Raw genomic sequence first — 19,226 nt, 5'->3', positions numbered from 1 at the left:
TTTTTCTCTCCCATGGACATGTTGCAACTCACATATAAATCAAGTATTCCTGAATTCATATTGTCTTACCTATAGTTAATATCAGAATTGTTGCCAAAAGAAACTATGTATTGAGAGACAGATGGGCATGTTTATCCACCTTCAAACATTCTTCCATATTCTTTCTGCTAATTTATGTCATGAAAAATAATCTTTTCTACTCAGCTTGTGTAGCAGAAGGGGGGATCAGTAGAATTATAGGACACAATGTAAGTAATGTAAACGTTGGCAGTATAACTAACAATCAAGAGATGGAGAGGAAGGGCAGTGAGAGGAATTGTAGTATAAGCTAAATTCCTTACTTTTCATAGCAGAGCCTCACAATAATGAAATTGATAACATATTAACATTTCTTCTGCAATATTTTTGCTTGTGTTTTTTGTTTTGTTTTGTTTTAATTTAGAAGTCTGTTTCATAGAGTGATTACATGATATAATGAGAACATACTTCCTATTATGTCCTTTTCTTTTTTGTCTCATTTTGCTAAATGCCAATAAAATTATTTTAAATGAAATGGTGTACCTAATAAAACCACTTTAAATACACAGGCATATATATAAATGGAAACATCTCTCGATCCATTTAACCCTTCTCCTGTCTTCATATCTACATACAAAAATATTTAGCTCAGCCTCATCAATATTAACTATGGTTATTTCTGGATGTTGAAAGTTGTGGAAGTTGTTTTTATGATCCTTTTTTAAAAAATCTTACTTTATTGTTTAATTTTTCAAGATAATCAGCATACATCATTATTATTTGAAAACAGTTTATGGCTTAAAATGTCATTTAAGGTTTATCCAAATTTTCTGGGAATAAACTGGGGCTTAAATTCAGAAAGATTTTGTACTTCTATAGTAAAAATAAAGAAATCAAATTATATCTAAAGAACATTGAAACCTCTTGACTTAATTTATTTGATTTTAAACATATTAAAGAAAACATATGAAACAAAAAATAAACATTTCAATGCACATTTTTAAAAGTGAAAGCTTAGAAAATAAATTACCTAACAATAAGATAATAGGTAAACAAATGATGAAACATTAACTGAATGGAATATAATCCAATCATAATATTTATGAATTATATAAACAAATTTGAAAATGCTTAATATAATTTTAGAGAGAAACTAGGAAATAAAATTGTATATACCGCATGTTCACAACTCTATAAACGTGCCTGAATTGCAAGATGAGAACACATCAAATCAGTCACCTTCTTGGGATGATTTGGGATTTGTTTGTTTGTTTTTAATTTTTCTACTTTAACTCCTTTGTATTTTATAAATTTGCTCTTGTGGCCATTTTTTGTTTGGGCCATAAGAGTGAATATAAATTATTTTTTTAAAAGTATGCATGCATAAAAATGAGGAGCGGGTAATATATTTTTTCTGTAAATATCTACTGATCATTCATTTTACAAGTTAGCTTGTTATCTCTTTGGAAAACAGAGAACAGAACTAGGGAATGTGGGGAATAAGGCAGGTCCATTTTAATAGAAGGCACGAAGGGAGAAAGAACACTTTACAAAAGAGGCCAAATACCCCATCAGGAGGTTTAGCTCTGCTCCCCTTATGACTTGTTTAGCAGATTTCAGTAGATCAAGCCCAATCTTTAGAAACTCAGCATAACATTCTCCTTTGTCACTGGTGTCTTTGGCATGGTAAGCCTCTTACAGTATCTGGACTGCAGACTCATTATAAGTCCCTTTTAGAACTGAGTCCCATCCCTGTCTTTTGATTCCACAATTTTTTCTTAGGGATCTGGGTAATTTCACCACAATGGATCCTCATTTCTCGTTGACAGACCAATGCAGTGCTTCCCACACCGGGGAGATCTAGAATATCTCATTTTCCATTCGGTTTCCTTCCATCAGTATCCAGTCCTACGTTATTGAAGACAGTACTTCTGACCACTGTTGGACTATATCCTGCTATTCTCTTGGAAAATATGCTCCATCAAGATACAGGTATCTATTCAAAATTGACATCTAAAGAGATGATGAAACTAACCAGGAAATGGTCAGTCAGGCTCTAGGTAACTTAATGCTCTTACAATTAATTAATCAGAGACCTGTAGCAACTAATAGTGTTACTACTAAAGTAAGTATGCAAAAGTCAGAGTGTGTATGTGTGTGTGTGTGTGTGTGTGTGTGTGTGTGTGTGTGAGAGAGAGAGAGAGAGAGAGACAGAGAGAGAGAGAGAGAGAGAGAGAGTTTTTAACACCATAAGAAATACCTGTGAAATTACCCAACCCAGTGGTCCTCAACAGCCCTTTTGCTTATTTATTTTTTATAATTGAAGTATAGTTGATTTACAATGTTGTGTTAATTTCTGCTGTACAGCAAAGTGACTCAGTGATATACATATATACATTCTTTTTTATATTCTTTCCATTATGGTTTGTCACAGGATATTGAATATAGTTCCCTGTGCTATACAGTAGGACCTTGTTGTCTATCCATTCTATATGTAATAGTCTCTATCTACTAACCCCAAACTCCCAGTCCATCCCTCCCCGATTTCCCCCTTCCCCTTGGCAACCACAAGTCTATTCTCTATGTCTCAACAGCCCCTGTTGTGATAGATTGGTTGGTCATAATCGGTTTATAGGGTGTTGCATGTAACATCATTTTGCATGATATAATTTCATGTTAATTAGAGCAGATAATTAAAGTACATTGTTGTCATTTTCATTCTTCTGAATTCCGCTATGGTCCCTTATCTGACAGAGAAGGAGAAAAGCTTTCAGCACCCGAATTTTAGCACTCAAGAGTAGTATGTTATGGAGAGCATACGAATGGCTTTGATTAGGAGAGTTGCTGATAAATTAACATTGAGAACTGCTGATCTATCCAAAGCTTCTTTTTTCTACTGAGGATAAAATTAACTCTCCAAAAGGGATAGTGACTTTTCCAAGGTCACATAGCAAGTTAATTTCTGATTTATTTTTCACCCAGCTCTTTGAATTCTCTCTACTCCATCTCCATGCAGCATTATTGGGATCTGATCCAGAACATTCAGGATAGTCATGGGAGATTCAAACCTATGGCAATGTCCTATGCAAGGGGCATGGGTCTGTTTCTGTACACTAATTATGGATACAACTAAACTGCTTTCAAAGAGGAAAATAATTGCTCTCCTCTAATGTCCTTCATTTATTCTTTACCTGTCATTTGCAGCTTCCATTAACTTTTCCAGATGCTGAAAAAATGAGAAAAAAAATGTGCAAAATAGCTCACATTAATGATGTGTCATGGATATATTTCAACTACTTTTAAGTATAATATACTTTAGAAACAGAGACTTCATCTTCAGACAGGGAGCAGTAGGAAGTTGTGAAACCCCTAAGTTAATATTATAATATATTTTTCACAAATCACATAAAAAATTCTTAACATCTGATTAGTCTAAATATTTAATTAGTACTGAAAATGAGATAGAGAAAAATAGTTAACACATGGAATTTTCTGAGATAATCTGTTATCTACAGAATTTTTTGTTGCTGTCTCTGAAGCTACTGGGATGATGAACCATTTACCAAATCTAAAGTCTATATGGCTTCTTAGGAGCAGATGGTAAGGGAGTGTATCAATTGAGACAATCCCTGGTATCCCAGTGACATTTATTTTTAAAATAGTAATTGTTTATGAGGCTGCTGCAGCATTTTAGATTTTAAACAAGATTAAGAAATATTTTAATTTTAGTAGACCGTAAATGTGGCTTGCTATTTCAAGCACAGTGTTTTTTAAAAAATATTTAATACTAAATATAAAATAATATAGTTTTAAAAAGAAAAACTGGACTTCCCTGGTGGCGCAGTGGTTAAGAATCTGCCTGCCAATGCAGGGGACACAGGTTCGAGCCCTGGTCTGGGAAGATCCCACATGCTGCGGAGCAAATAAGCCCGTGAGCCACAACTACTGAGCTCGTATGCCACAACTACTAAAGCCTGCACACCTAGAGCCCATGCTCCACAACAAGAGAAGCCCCCACTCGCCGCAACTAGAGAAAGCCCGTGTGCAGCAACAAAGACCCAACACAGCCCAAAATAAATAAATAAATAAATAAAATTATTTTTTTAAAAAAGAAAAACTAAGGTGATTTCTATAGATTAGCATCTTGTCAGTTAGTAGCTGTTAAGCAAGCTAGTTAACCTGTCTGAGCTTCTGTTTATGCATCTCTACATGGATAGGATTTAGGTGAAATTTATATTGGAAATCTTTCCAATATAAAAAAGTGTGTATCACTGAAAAGAGGGCTATATGTTTTTCTTATGTGGGGAAATAAGAGCACTGTTTAGTATAAATAAAAGGATCAGACAGAGAATCTACATGGTTTCTATAAATGTGTTTATGAAACATATTTAACTGTGTTAGGTAAAATGAGTCCCTTGTTGAGGGCAATGGCTTAATGTGAACCATTGTGTCAATAGGTTTCTGCTAAGAATGGTTTCATATAGAAATTGAGTTTTAACCACTACTGTATAGGCCTTAAATAGTCTGATTAATTCAAGGGTGAGAAAGTTCATTCTTGGCACTTAGGGGAGGGCTAGTTATGACAGTTGGTAGGAAGATTTCCTATGAGGAATATGGCTGTTAGAAAAATAGTAGGAGGCCAGTGAGATTTCCTGCAGGGAATGACACATAGAAGAGTCCACTTTGACATTTTTTGGCATGAAAACAGGAGATGAAATACTATTGCTGCATCTTTATTATGTCCTACAATCTATGCTTGACACACTACAAGCCTACATCATTTCATTTTTCAAACCACCCTTGATGTAATGACAATAACACAAACACTAATAATGAACAGTTTTTAACCACTTCTTTCCAGGTGCTATTATAAGAAATTATGCATTCAGTACTCAGAACTGCTTTACAGGATAATCTAATTTAGAGATGAGGAAAAGGCACAGTTAAAAAACCTTTACCAAGAATATAGACCTTATAAGTGATGGGAACAGAATTTGAACCTGGGAAGTTTACTTCCAGAGTATGTGCTCTTAGCCACAAGCTATAATGCCTCTTCAGTAGGCAATATTACCTTCCTTTCATATCAGCGGTACTGAAGTTCATGGAAGTTAAGTAACATACCCCATCTCACAACTCAGATGTGGAAGAGTTGGAATTTAAACTCAAAATGTCAGCCATCAAGCCCATTCCTTTCCCTTGTGAACTTTGAAGGAGAGTCTCCCCAGCAAGCTTTATATGGAGAAAGCCACTTCAGGGGTATTGTTTTGTTTTGTTTTGTTTTGTTAATGTTTTGACCTACCTTTCTAAACGTATGACCTCATTGCTACCTCAAATACCATACCCTGACCACTGACTTATCACTCATATTCCAACAAACCAGATCTTCTCCATCCATGACATGTCTTCCCTATAAAGCCCTTCTTGCTTTCATTTTAAGGCCTGACTCTTCTTGCATGTCTTTTCTGACCACGTCAGTTATTATCTAATCTTTCTCTTAATCTTTAACACTTGCTATTTACTGAAGACCATTATCTAGCAGGCTAACTAACCATATATGTATGAAGTCTTCCCACCTTACCATCATATGTTTATGCCTTTCCTTTCTTTTTAATTTTTTAAACATTTTTTTTTTTTAATTTGGTTGCATCGGGTCTTAGTTGTGGCATGCGGGATCTTCATTGCAGCATGCAGGATCTTTAGCTGCGGCATGCGAACTTCTTAGTTGCGCATGGGGGATCTAGTTCCCTGACCAGGTATCAAACCCAGGTCCCCTGCATTGGGAGCGTGGAGTCTTAGTCACTGGACCACCAGGGAAGTCCCTCTGCCTTTCCTTTCTAATTTAATTCAACTATGAATAAAATCCAGATATTCTTTTAGCTACATTAAAATGAAAGATATTCCAAGTACTCTAGCTGGCAGAATCAAAGGCTTTATTCAGTCTTTTGGATGTTCTCTTTTAGCATGGTCATAGCGCTTGGTAAGCCAATGCTCTTTCTGGGGACCATAAATGCCGATGAAACCCAAACAGTCTTCTCATTTTCAGTCATCAGCGTCCCTGAACAGGGCCATTTATCCCACCTTCAGAAGAAGTCTTTTTGCCTCTTAGATGCCTTTGGTAGCATGTAATTAAGGAAGAATCAGATCTGACTTACACATACACATGCACAACAATAGACACACACCTGAAATAATTCATTTAAGAATATATAAAGTACTCATATTTCTCATGACGGTCTTTAACAGCCAAAAAGTATCTGCCTTCATTTTTCAAAATAAATTTATAAATATTGGGGCATCAGGACTAGTTTATATTCTGAAGTCAGAAGCATGAAACTAATGTGAGCTTTAACTTTTCTTTTATAGTAAAGTTTGTATAGCTGTGAGCCACTGTTTGTGTTCCCAGTAAGCTATACGTGTGATTGTGATTGCTTTATCCATGATCAAAATCCAAAATGTACACGCACACACATTTCACCTATTTATTAGTTGAATCTACCAGGGTCAAAATCACCCCCAAGATACCCATTTTGACTATTGCTTTCCCCAAGAATACTCATGGGAATTAAGAATATGGGTCTAAACACCCAGCTCTGCTCATTCGGTTTTCTTTGGGTCACATCAGTTCTTTTGACATTTTTAATGGGGTAGCATTAATGGATTTTTATATAGTTAGAACCATTCAATACTTTTCTACAAAGACAAGGTGCTGCTGTCTGAAAAGGTGATTACTCTAGTTGTGCTATCTATTCTTTGAGAGGACAATGCCACTTTTTCCATTTAGATTGAGTTGACATGGGTCAAGAAGCATCAATCAACTTCCACATAAATGGCCCTAGAGAAGTAAATTTGGTATGACAAATGAAACGCTTAGAGATATCCAAAAACATAAGTATTGTGGAAACTGTTGTTTTCACAAGATCTTGACATCATATTGTTTATGAGTGTAATGTATGTGTTTGTGTGAATGTGAAGATAAAAGGGATTGGAGGGCTAATCAAGTCCTTTATTCATTTTCACACTTATAAAGAAATGATAAAGAAAATTAATTACATGTTTCCTTGGACCATTCTATTCTTGGTCTCCCAGCTATGAAGTGCACTGGGGAAATAGAGGCAGTTTAATAAATATGCTTTTGCCAAGACTTGCAGAAGAAACTAACAAAGAAAATATCTGGAGGAAAAGACCAAAGCCATGTGATTTCTGTAACCACAGGAGATCTTTTCATTAGCCTCCTCTTTGGCTCTTAATAGCTTTTCAGATGCATCTGGAGACTGGCATGATGATTATCTCTGTACAACTGCTCTCTTTATTGATACACAGAACTTCAGTCTGAGTGAAGAGAAAAATTCTATCCAATATGCTTTATGTTATGATAAAGTTATTGCTGAGATAATGTTATGTTAAAGTAAAATTGGATCCAATTCCCTTTTAAGTATTTAAGTTGAGACATTTCAAACACCACCGAAACCCTAATAATTAGCTCCAAGCAACTCTTGCTTACCTGCAAGGATTGGTAAATGCCTAGGAAGACCCAGAATCTCCTTCTACTATCAGTGCTAAAAAGTATGAAATAAACTAACTTTATCTTATTTCTTTGCCAGTTTTTTTCCTGCCATAGAGTGCCAGACATACACAAATTGTGCCCCACCCCCGCAAAAAAATAATAAATTAGGCAATCTTCTCCCTATCATTTCTTCTTTCCAAATCTCTCATAAGGAAACACAACCACAAGCAGCAACACCAGCAGCAGCAGAATCAGCACCAGCATCATTATATCTCCACACTTACTGAGACTGGATTAATCCAATTTTCTCTTTCTCCAATCTGCTCCCCACACTGAAGTCTGCCTGAGCTTTTTGCCTAAAGCTCGTAAGGAGTTTTTCTTTGTTCTAGAGATGAAAACCAAACCTCTCCACAGCATGCAAGTCCCCTGTATAGCCTGACTCAAATATTTTCAGCACCACGTGCAGCATAATCATCTTCAAACTCTGCTGCAACCACAATGCTTTTTTCCATTTCCACCCCTCCAGGCTCGCTTCTCTTTGGGGGCTTTGTCGCATACTGTTTCCTCTGTCTAAAGCAATCTTACATACATTATTCACCAAAATAACATCTCCTATTTTTATTTACATCTATGTTCAATCTCACTTTCACAGGGATACTTACCCTTCTTATGAACATTAATATGAACTGGAGGTCGGCCAGTTGAACACTCTTGTATTATTACTGGTAAGCTATCATCAATTTTATATTTGCGTATGTTATTCCTACCACCAGACCAAGTTATCTTATTACACATTCTTAAGTCATCATAAACAACTCAATATCAATTATTTCATTCGAATTTTCACGTATTTATTTGATACTTGATTAATGTGTATCTTCATGATTAGACCCATGAACAGGAGTAGCTCTGCTCTCACAGTGCAGTATTTGACATATAATACACATATAGCAAACTATTAAATGCTATAGAGTGTTAATATATATGTCCAGCAATATCTAAGGTGGTGCATATATTATTTTCTTTAATCTCCACAAAAAACTAGTGGCTTTTGGTATCATTACCATTTTACAGTTGATTAATAAAATAACTTGCCCAAAGACACATCAAGTAATATAACCCATCATTTATCCATGTCTACTACTCTAAGATATATCCAAGTTGCCACAATCTCTTGCCTGTGTTTCTGCAACTGACCCTCTCTATCTAATTTTACAAAACAAAACAACAAAACAAAAAAAAACTCTCCACACATTAACACACAGAGTACAGTATATAAAGGTTAAATTCAGTAACATCACACTCCTAGTTAAAACCCTCTAAAGGTTTCCTCTTCCTTACATTACAATCCCAAATCCTTGGAATTCTGCTTCAAGAAATGTTATCAGAGCTTGTAGCCAACTATTCATATTTCAAATGATTTTTATAAACTCTGAACCAAATTTGAACTTACATACTCACACATATATACATACAAACACAGACAGAATTATTTGAAGGCAATAGAGAATGAGAAAAACAAAGAAGAAAAAAATAGGAGGGTTGTCAAATTTTGAAAAAGAGCAAATGTATTAGCTGATAATTCCATTTACATGGTTTTTACCTAAGGGTTATCAATATTGTTCTGGATGCCTAAAACGGAAATGGAAAAATCACATTACTGGATTGGGGACTAAGAATAAAGGTTGGAGCTTCCTGAGCAACTGGAAAGTCAAAAGGGGGATAGCTTGGAAAGTAGAAGTCCACAGATGTGGGATTTCAAAATCTGAATATAAATACTGCTCAAACCCTTGCAACATACCTGAATTGCACTAGAGAGATGCTGAAGAACCAGTAGAAAACAACTGAAAAGATGAAAGACCGGAGCAGAGATCTCACCTACTGCTCAGTACAGGAAATACAGATTTTGGAGTTTTGAGTCCAGCCAAATTAACTGCCTAAAAGAAAAAAAAAATCAATAGTGTCTGAAGGAAGGTGACAGAATCCAGATTCTCTAAAACATTCCATCTACAACTTCCACAATATAGCTAAAGTCACTATGCTTGTGAAAAAGTAGCAAAATATTTTCCCTAATCAAGAGAAAAAAAAAAGTCAATAAAAATGACACCAAAATGATCTAGATGTTGGAATTTGCAGAAAAGATTTTTTAAACAGTTAACATAAATATGTTCAAAATACATAAAGAAAAGCATAGTTGTAATGAATGAGTTAGTGGGAAATACCATCAGAGAAAAATAAACCACAAAAAAAGAACAAAATAGAATTTCTTGGACTAAAACTACAATACCTAAAAAATAAATAAATAAAAAAAGCACAGGCTTACAGGCAAAATAGACATGTCATAAGATAGTGTCAGTTAATTTGAAGATATAACAATAGAAATTATTCAATATAAAGAAATAAGAGACAATAATGAAGATAAATGAGAAAAACCTCCTAGATATGTGGGGCAATATTAAGTAATTTAAAATATTTTAAATTGAATTCACAGAAGGAGAGGAAAGAGTAAGTGGGGAGGTAAAAATATTAGAAGAAATAAAGGACCCCAATTTTTAAAATTTAAATAAAAATTTTAAATTAAAAAAAGCTTAGAAAACATTAAACAGGATAAATATGAGGAAAATAAATAAGATTTAGACACATCATAGTCAAAATGATGAAATCCAAGATAAACATAGATTTTAGTAAATAGTGTCTTTTCAACAAACTGTATAGGAAAAATCGAATATCAGTACCCACAAATTAACTTCAACCTAAACCTTATACCTTATATACACATTAACTCAAAATGGATTACAAATATCACTGTAAAATTTTTAACTATAAAACTTTTAGGACAGATTATAAGAGAAAATATTAAACCTTGGCCTAGGCTAAGACTTCTTAGATATAACAGTAAAACATGACCCATGAAAGAAAAAAAAAATTGATAAACTGAACTTTGTAACAATTAAAAACCTTTGCTCTCTGACTCTGTTTAGAAGATGAAGAAGTAGACTACTGACTGGGAGGAAGTATTTGTAAATCATGTTTCCAATAAAAGACTTGTTTCCAGGCTACTTAAAGAACTCTTTAGACTCAATAGTGAGAAAACAAATAAAAAATAAGCAAGCAAAGAAAAACATTCAGAAAATGGACCAATGACTAGCTAGACACTTTACCAAAGAAAACATCAAAACGGCAAATAAACACATGAAAATATGCCCAACATTTTTGGCCAACAAGAATATTCAAATTAAAGCCACAGTAAGACGTCACTATAAACTTACTAAAATGTTAAAGTTAAAAAAAATATGGATAGGGCTTCCCTGGTGGCACAGTGGTTGAGAGTCCGCCTGCCAATGCAGGGGACATGGGTTCGTGCCCTGGTCCGGGAAGATCCCACATGCCGCGGAGCGGCTGGGCCCGTAAGCCATGGCCGCTGAGCCTGCGCGTCAGGAGCCTGTGCTCTGCAACGGGAGAGGCCACAGCAGTTAGAGGCCCGTGTATCGCAAAAAAAAAAAAAAAAAAAAAAAAAATGGATAATACTGAATGATGGTGAGGATGCACATATACCAGATCTCTCATTAATTGCCAGGGTGAATGTAAAATGGTACATCCACTCTGGAAACCTGATTGGAAGTTTCTTTAAAAGCTGAACAAACACATGTTTCAGCAATTTCACTCCTGAGTTACATCCTAGATAAATTAAGACTTAAATTCACACAGAAACCTGGACATGACTGTTCACAGAAACTTTATTTGAAATAGCCCAAAGAGGAAACAACCTAAACGTCCTTCAAAAGGTAAGTGTGTAAACAAACTCTGATACATCCATACAGTGGACTACTAGTCAGCAATAAAAAAGCAGACTCTTGATATATGAAACAAATTAGATGGATCTCAAGGGCATTATTAGAAAAACCCAACCCCCAAAAGTTATATACTGTATATAGTCTTGTACCTAACATTTTCTCTCTAACAAAATTATAAAAATGGGAAGTTATACATAAAGATTTGTATTGGTTTCCTGAGGCTGCTTTAAAAAAATTACCACAAATTTGTAGCTTAAAACAAAGAAAACTTATTCCCTTAGAGCAAGTTCTGGAGGCCAGAATTCTGAAATCAGTATGACTGAGCCAAAATCAAGATGTTGGTAGGGCATTTAGTGTCCATTGGGATAATCAAGGATAACCTCACCATCTCAAGATCTTTAAGTTAACCACAACTGCAAAGACCGTATAAGATACTATTTGCAAGTCACAGAGATCAGGATGTAGTTGTTTTATTTTTTTGGAGGGCCATTAGTCATTCTATCAAAACATAGCACAAAAATGAAAGTGCATGTAAAATCTCATGAAACCTGAGTAAGATCAGATTGTATTCCATGCCAATCAACCTCCTGGTTTTGAGGATGCATTATAATTATGTAAGATTCTACATGACAATTTAAAAAGCTGGGTAATAGGCACATGGAAACTCTCTGTAAAATTTTTCAACTCTCTGAGAGTCTGTAATTACTGTAAAACAAAATGTTACCCCAAAAAGAGAGCTAAAATAAGCACACATTACATGCAAGGGACACAATACAAATGATGGCTGACGTGGGTCAGCAGATGCCAGAACACTGGAATCACATTTCAAAAGAGGAAAAGAAAAAAAAGTATAAATTCAGTAGTCTATATGTAGCTACATATCCTTCAAGGGTAAAAGCAGAATAATGATGTTTTTAGAACAGATAAAAACTAAGGTAAATAAAACTCTTGCCAACAGACATGCACTAAATGGCAGCTGAAAGAGAAAGAACACAATATGGAAACTCAGATTTGCAGGAAGGAAAAAGAGCACCACAAACGTTACATATGTGGGCAAGTGTCAAATATTACATATTTCTATATACTTTATTATCTTAATCACTTGAATAATATAGAATTATTTTAAGCAAGATTATGCCTCTGCATTGTAAGATTTATAATATAGTTGGGTGTAATAGATATGATAACAAGAGCATAAATGATGGATAGAAGAGAATAAGTAGAATTATACAAAAGTATACAAGACTCTTTCATTTTGTGAGGTAATACAATGTAAAATATATTTTCATGTGATACAGGATACCTATTGCAATTCCCAGGGCAACCACTATAAAAATAACAAATTAGAGCTAAATAGCTAACAGAGGAATTAAAAGGGAAAAATAGGAAACACACACACACACACAAATTAATAAAACATGTTAAATAGTCCATCGAAAAGGCAGAGATCATCAGATTGGATTTTTAAATCAAGGCTCAACTATGTAACAGTATGCTATTTATGAGACACACACTTTATACATAAGGATAGAAAACCTGAAAGTAAATGAATGGGGAAATATATATATTTCAAATAGTAAGCATTAGGAACCAGGGAAACCTATATTAATTTCAGGGAAAATAGACTTCAAGACAAGTTGTGTACCCAGATATAATGGGGACTGTTTCTTTATGATAAATGGATCAATTCACCAGGAAAACTTAACAGGCAAAAATGTGTAGGTGCAGACTAACAGAGCTTAACAGTACATGAAGAAAAGCTGACAGAACTCAATGGTTCAATACATAAATCTATAATCAGATGTGGAGATGTTAACATCCCTTTCTCAACAATTGATTGGAAAACTAGACAAAAAAAATCTGTAAAAATGAACAATAACAACCATGTTTACCTAATCAAAATGTCACCCAAGTAACACAAAATTTATATTCTTTTTAAATGCAATGGAATGATAACTAAATAATCCTTATGTCAAGCCATATGGTAAGTCTCAGTAAATTTCAGTATATTGTAATCTTACAGAGCATGCTTTCTGACAAAAAATGAATTAAATTAGAAATCTATAATAAAAAGGTAAACAGAAAATAGTTGGAAAGTGAAGAAAATCCTAAATAAATCATTGTACAAAGAAGTAATAAGAAAAGTTAGCAACTATTTTGAACAGAATGATAATGAAAACAGAATGTATTTTCAGTTCGTAGAATGCAGCTAAGGAGTGAGTGCTTAGAGGGAAATTTAGAGCTTTAAATGCTCACAGTAGAAAAGAAAAAATGCTTAAAATCAATGATCTAAATTTCTATTTTATGAAGCTATATAAATGAGCAAATTAAATTTACAGTGAGTAGAAGGAAGAAAATTAATTGCAAGAAGTGGAATTAATAGACAACGAAAGATAGAGAAAATTAACAACACCATATGTTGGATATTTTAAATAATAAAGTTGATTAAGCTCATAGGAATAGCGATCAAGTAAAAATAAAAACTATATAACCATCATGTAAGGAGCTTGAAAGTTGCCACTCCAGCCTAACAATAAGTAAAAAGATTAATTAATTGGAAAAATCAAAAACTGTTCTTAGATCTGTCAGAGAAGTGAGTTACAGAGCACCTAGCTGTCCCCAGAATTGGAGAGGAAGACGGAGGGATACAGAAAATCACAAGTCACCAAGAGCAGAAACACACAAACAGAAGCTTCCACAGGAACCAATGCTGGGTAAATCATGTCTGGATTTCAACAAAAAAGTATAAGGCATACTAAAAGACCAAAAGCACAGTTTGCAAAGACTGAACAAACATCAAGACCAGAGTCAGATATGGCAGGAATGTTGAAATTATCAAACTAGGAATGAAAACAAACTATGATTAATATGCTAATGACTCTAATGGCAAAAGTAGACAACAAGCAAGAAGAGAGGGATTATGTAAGCAGAGAGGTGGGAATTCCAAGAGAGAATCAAAATGAAATGGTAGAGTTCAAAAATACCGTAACAGAAGTGAAGAATGCCTTTGATAAGCTTATTCTTGGACTAGACACAGCAGAGGAAAGGATCTCTGAGCTTGAACATATGACAATTGAAACTTCTAAAACAAAAAAGCAAAGACGAAAAAGACTAAAATAACACAGCAGAATATCCAAGAACTGTAGAACAACTACACAGGGTGTGACATATGCAAAAGGGTAATACCAGAAGAAAAGAAGAGAAGCAATATTTCAAGCAATGATGACAGAGAATTTCCCCAAATTAATATCAGATACCAAAGCAAATATCCAGGAAGCTCAGAGTATGTTAGGCAAGATAAATGCAAAAAAAAAAAAAAAAAAAACTACATGTAGGTATATCATATTCAAACTTTAGAAAATCAAATATAAAGGAAAAATCTTGAAAGAAGCCAGAGCGGGGGAACACATAACCTATAGAGGAGCAAAGATAAGAAGTACATCTGACTACTCCTCAGAAACCATTCAAACAAGAAGAGTGAAGATTGATATTTAAAGTGTTGAGAGAGAGAAAAAAAAAAAAACAACAACATCGGCCTAGAATTCTGTATCCTGCAAAATTATCCTTCAAAAGTGAAGGAAACAAAGTCTTTCTCAGGCAAATAAAAATTGGTGGAATGTGTTGCCGGTAGATCTGCCTTGAAAGAAATGCTAGAAGAAGTTATTTAGAGAGAAGGAAAATAATAAGCTCAGATCTACAGACAGAAAGAAAAAGCGTTCAAGAAGGAATAAGTAAAGGGAATAAAAACTTTTTTTTATTCTTAATTAGACAAATAACAGTTTCTTGAAAAATAAAAGCAAGTATTACATTACATATGCTTATATATCTCTCTTATGTATATGCTTATATATAAGTGAAATGAATGATAGCAATGATACAGGAGAAAGGAAGAAGGAATTAGAATTATTTTGTTACTATAAAGTACTTACACTACCCATGAAGTGGTATCATGTTATTTGAAAGTGGACTTGGACTAATTGTAATTAGCTATAAATGTATATATTGCAAACTCTAGGCCAACCAATTAAAAAAGTTTAAAAAAGGAAGTATAACTGACATATAAGGAAATAAGAGAAAATGGGATCATATTAAATGCTCAGTTAAAACAATAAAAGGCAGAAATAGGGTGGAAGACAAAAGTAAGAACAAAGAACAAGGGCAAGAAATAGAAACCAATAATAATTGTGGTAGATATTACTTCAACCGTATCAATAATCACTTTTGAATGTCAATGTTCTAAATGCACAAATTAAAAAACAGAAATTGCAAAGTGTATGAAAAGACATGATCCCACTAGTATTTTCAAGAAACCCACTTTAAATACAAAGACACATGTAGATTAAAAGTATGAGTGGAGAAAATTATACCATGCTGACAGTAATCAGAAAAAGGCAAAGGTAGCTATTGATATATCAATTTTAGACAGAACAGACTTCAAAGTAAAGAAAGAAATAATTTTCTTTCTTTTTTATTTCTTTGGGTGCTCTTCACTTGATTGTGATTGTCTGCATTCTCTTGGTCCTTGATTTGTTCTTTTTTCCAAGAAAATTAAAATTTATTTCTCTCTGATTTAGCAGTTTAGTATAGGCACATGGTTCAGGGCAGTAAGCAACACCATAGCAACCACAGAGGCCGCTGGAGATGCAAGGACAAATCAGAAGCATTAATAATAGGAAGGAGATTTACATATCTCTCAAGCCAAAAGAAGTTCCCTCTTTTCCCCCAAAACAGTATGGTTATAGAAACAGTAAGATTGTGTGTGTGTTGTGTATGTGTGTGATTGAAGTAATATAAATACTATGACCTTATTACAATTAAAACCAAAAAAAAAAAAAAAATCCCCAAATTATAAAACAGAAAGCCTCGTCCACCTGGAATGAATTTTATATATATATATATATATATACACACACGTACATATGACTTATTATAAGGAATAGGTTGGATCGTGCAATTATGGAGGCTGACAAGTCCCAAGACCTGAAGGGTGAGTTGGCAAGCAGGACACCCAGGACACCCAGGAGCCGATGTGTAGTTTCTGTCCCAAGTCCAAAGGCCTGAGAACCAGGAGGGCTAATGATGTAATTTCCAGTCTGAAAGCCAGGCAGTCTTGAGACCCAAGAAGAGCAGGTATCTCCGTCTGAATCCAGGGGCCAGTTTACAGCTCAAACAGTCAGCAGCAGGAGTCCCCTTTTATTTGCTGGAAGGTCAGCTTTTTTATTCATTTCACACTTTCTTTTCTTTTTTTTTTTAGATTTGAGATGCTCTTTTATTACAGATTAGAACTGTACATTTTGAAGATCTGTGTAACACTCTCTTCTCTATTTTTTTAATTTTTAAATTTTATTTTTTTATACAGCAGGTTCTTATTAGTCATCAATTTTATACACATTAGTGTATACATGTCAATCCCAATCTCCCAATTCATCACACCCACCCCCCGCCACCGCTTTCCCCCCTTGGTTTTAATCCTCTGATTTATTGTCTGGAGCAGCCATACTACATTAGCAAATAATCATCTTTATCAATCTACATTGAAAATATGAAGTATGTATGTGCAAAAATACATACAAACACACACACACAACTGCACATATGCGCATTGGCAGTAACCAACAGAGGAAACTTGATCTCTCCAAGGTCCTACATAGCTCCATTTTGAATGGATGAAGCTAGTTGCTGCTTATTTGCTGAAAAATTATAAAAAAGCAATCATTAATTTTACCTCGAAAAAACTCTGTAACCTATTTTGTTCTGTCTTCTGCCTCAAAAGGACATCTCTGGGCTTCCCTGGTGGCGCAGTGGTTGAGAGTCCGCCTGCCGATGCAGGGGACACGGGTTTGTGCCCTGGTCCGGGAAGACCCCACATGCCGCGGAGCGGCTGGGCCCGTGAGCCATGGCCGCTGAGCCTGTGCGTCCGGAGCCTGTGCTCTGCAACGGGAGAGGCCACAACAGTGAAAGGCCTGCGTACCGAAAAAAAAAAAAGAAAAAAGGACATCTCTGCTCTGGGTATCATGTCAGTGGGTCTTGAAGCACTGGATTGTGGTGGTGAAAAGATCTGGTAGTCTCTACTCCCCTTCCTTTCTCACTTCAACTCACAATCTGCCTTCTCAGTTCACAGGGGTCTGGGTCGCAGAAAATCTTGGTTGTTGACTTGCAGAGTCTTAACCTCAGCTGGTGCTATCTCTGGTGCCATTCTGTGGTATTGATTTCTTTCATGCCATGGTATCTTGATATCACTAGGTTTTACCTTTGTAAATAATTCTGGATCTTGATACTTATTTCAGGGAAATTTCCATCTTGCTTCTGAACTCTCAAGTTCCCTCCATTTTTCTTGTGGCCCAAATTTCTCTATGTTTCAAAGACTATTTTTCTTAATGGCTGATAGCCATGGATTTCTCCTTCCCTAATTCCATTAATAATAGAGCATTCACAGCAATCAGAGAAGAAAAGGAAATAAAAGGAATCCAAATCGGAAAAGAAGAAGTAAAGCTGTCACTGTTTGCTGATGACATGATACTATATATACAAAATCCTAAAGATACTACCAGAAACTACTAGAGCTAATCAATGAATTTGGTAAAGTAGCAGGATACAAAATTAATGCACAGAAATCTCTGGCATTCCTATACACTAATGATGAAAATCTGAAAGTGAAATCAAGAAAACACTCCCATTTACCACTGCAACAAAAAGAATAAAATATCTAGGAATAAACCTACCTAAGGAGACAAAAGACCTGTATGCAGAAAATTATAAGACACTGATGAAAGAAATTAAAAATGATACAAATAGATGGAGAGATATACCATGTTTTTGGATTGGAAGAATCAACATTGTGAAAATGACTATACTACCCAAAGCAATCTACAGATTCAATGCAATCCCTACCAAACTACCACTGGCATTTTTCACAGAACTAGAACAAAAAATTGTACAATTTGTATGGAAACACAAAAGACCCCGAATAGCCAAAGCAATCTTGAGAATGAAAAATGGAGCTGGAGGAATCAGGCTCCCTGACTTCAGACTACACTACAAAGCTACAGTAATCAAGACAGTATGGTACTGGCACAAAAACAGAAATATAGATCAATGGAACAGGATAGAAAGCCCAGAGATAAACCCACGCACATATGGTCACCTTATCTTTGATAAAGGAGGCAGGAATGTACAGTGGAGAAAGGACAGCCTCTTCAATAAGTGGTGCTGAGAAAACTGGGCAGGTACATGTAAAAGTATGAGATTAGATCACTCCCTAACACCATACATAAAAATAAGCTCAAAATGGATTAAAGACCTAAATGTAAGGCCAGAAACTATCAAACTCTTAGAGGAAAACATAGGCAGGACACTCTATGACATAAATCACAGCAAGATCCTTTTTGGCCCACCTCCTAGAGAAATGGAAATAAAAACAAAAATAAACAAATGGGACCTAATGAAACTTAAGCTTTTGCACAGCAAAGGAAACCATAAACAAGACAAAAAGACAACCCTCAGAATGGGAGAAAATATTTGCAAATGAAGCAACTGACAAAGGATTAATCTCCAAAATTTACAAGCAGCTCATGCAGCTTAATAACAAAAAAACAAACAACCCAATCCAAAAATGGGCAGAAGACCTAAATAGATATTTCTCCAAAGAAGATATACAGACTGCCAACAAACACATGAAAGAATGCTCAACATCACTAATCATTAGAGAAATGCAAATCAAAACTACAATGAGATATCATCTCACACCAGTCAGAATGGCCATCATCAAAAAATCTAGAAACAATAAATGCTGGAGAGAGTGTGGAGAATAGGGAACCCTCTTGCACTGTTGGTGGGAATGTAAATTGATACAGCCACTGTGGAGAACAGTATGGAGGTTCCTTAAAAAACTACAAATAGAACTACCATAT

At 34.9% G+C, this 19,226-nt stretch overlaps 1 long non-coding RNA gene across 1 annotated transcript in view; it reads right to left on the bottom strand.

The window, feature by feature from the left end:
• Positions 1–3,201: 3,201 nt before the first annotated feature.
• Positions 3,202–19,226, bottom strand: part of LOC125962685 (uncharacterized) — a 28,322-nt gene continuing 12,297 nt past the window's right edge. Inside the window, exon 3 of the long non-coding RNA XR_007474219.1 lies at positions 3,202–3,244. This is a non-coding gene — a long non-coding RNA (uncharacterized LOC125962685). The remainder of the gene's footprint in view (positions 3,245–19,226) is intronic.

Source organism: Orcinus orca, chromosome 20 (genome assembly GCF_937001465.1).
Source record: "Orcinus orca chromosome 20, mOrcOrc1.1, whole genome shotgun sequence".
Taxonomy (NCBI): domain Eukaryota; kingdom Metazoa; phylum Chordata; class Mammalia; order Artiodactyla; family Delphinidae; genus Orcinus; species Orcinus orca.
Note: the sequence above shows the minus strand (reverse complement) of the source record. Positions and strands in the feature narration are given on the sequence as shown.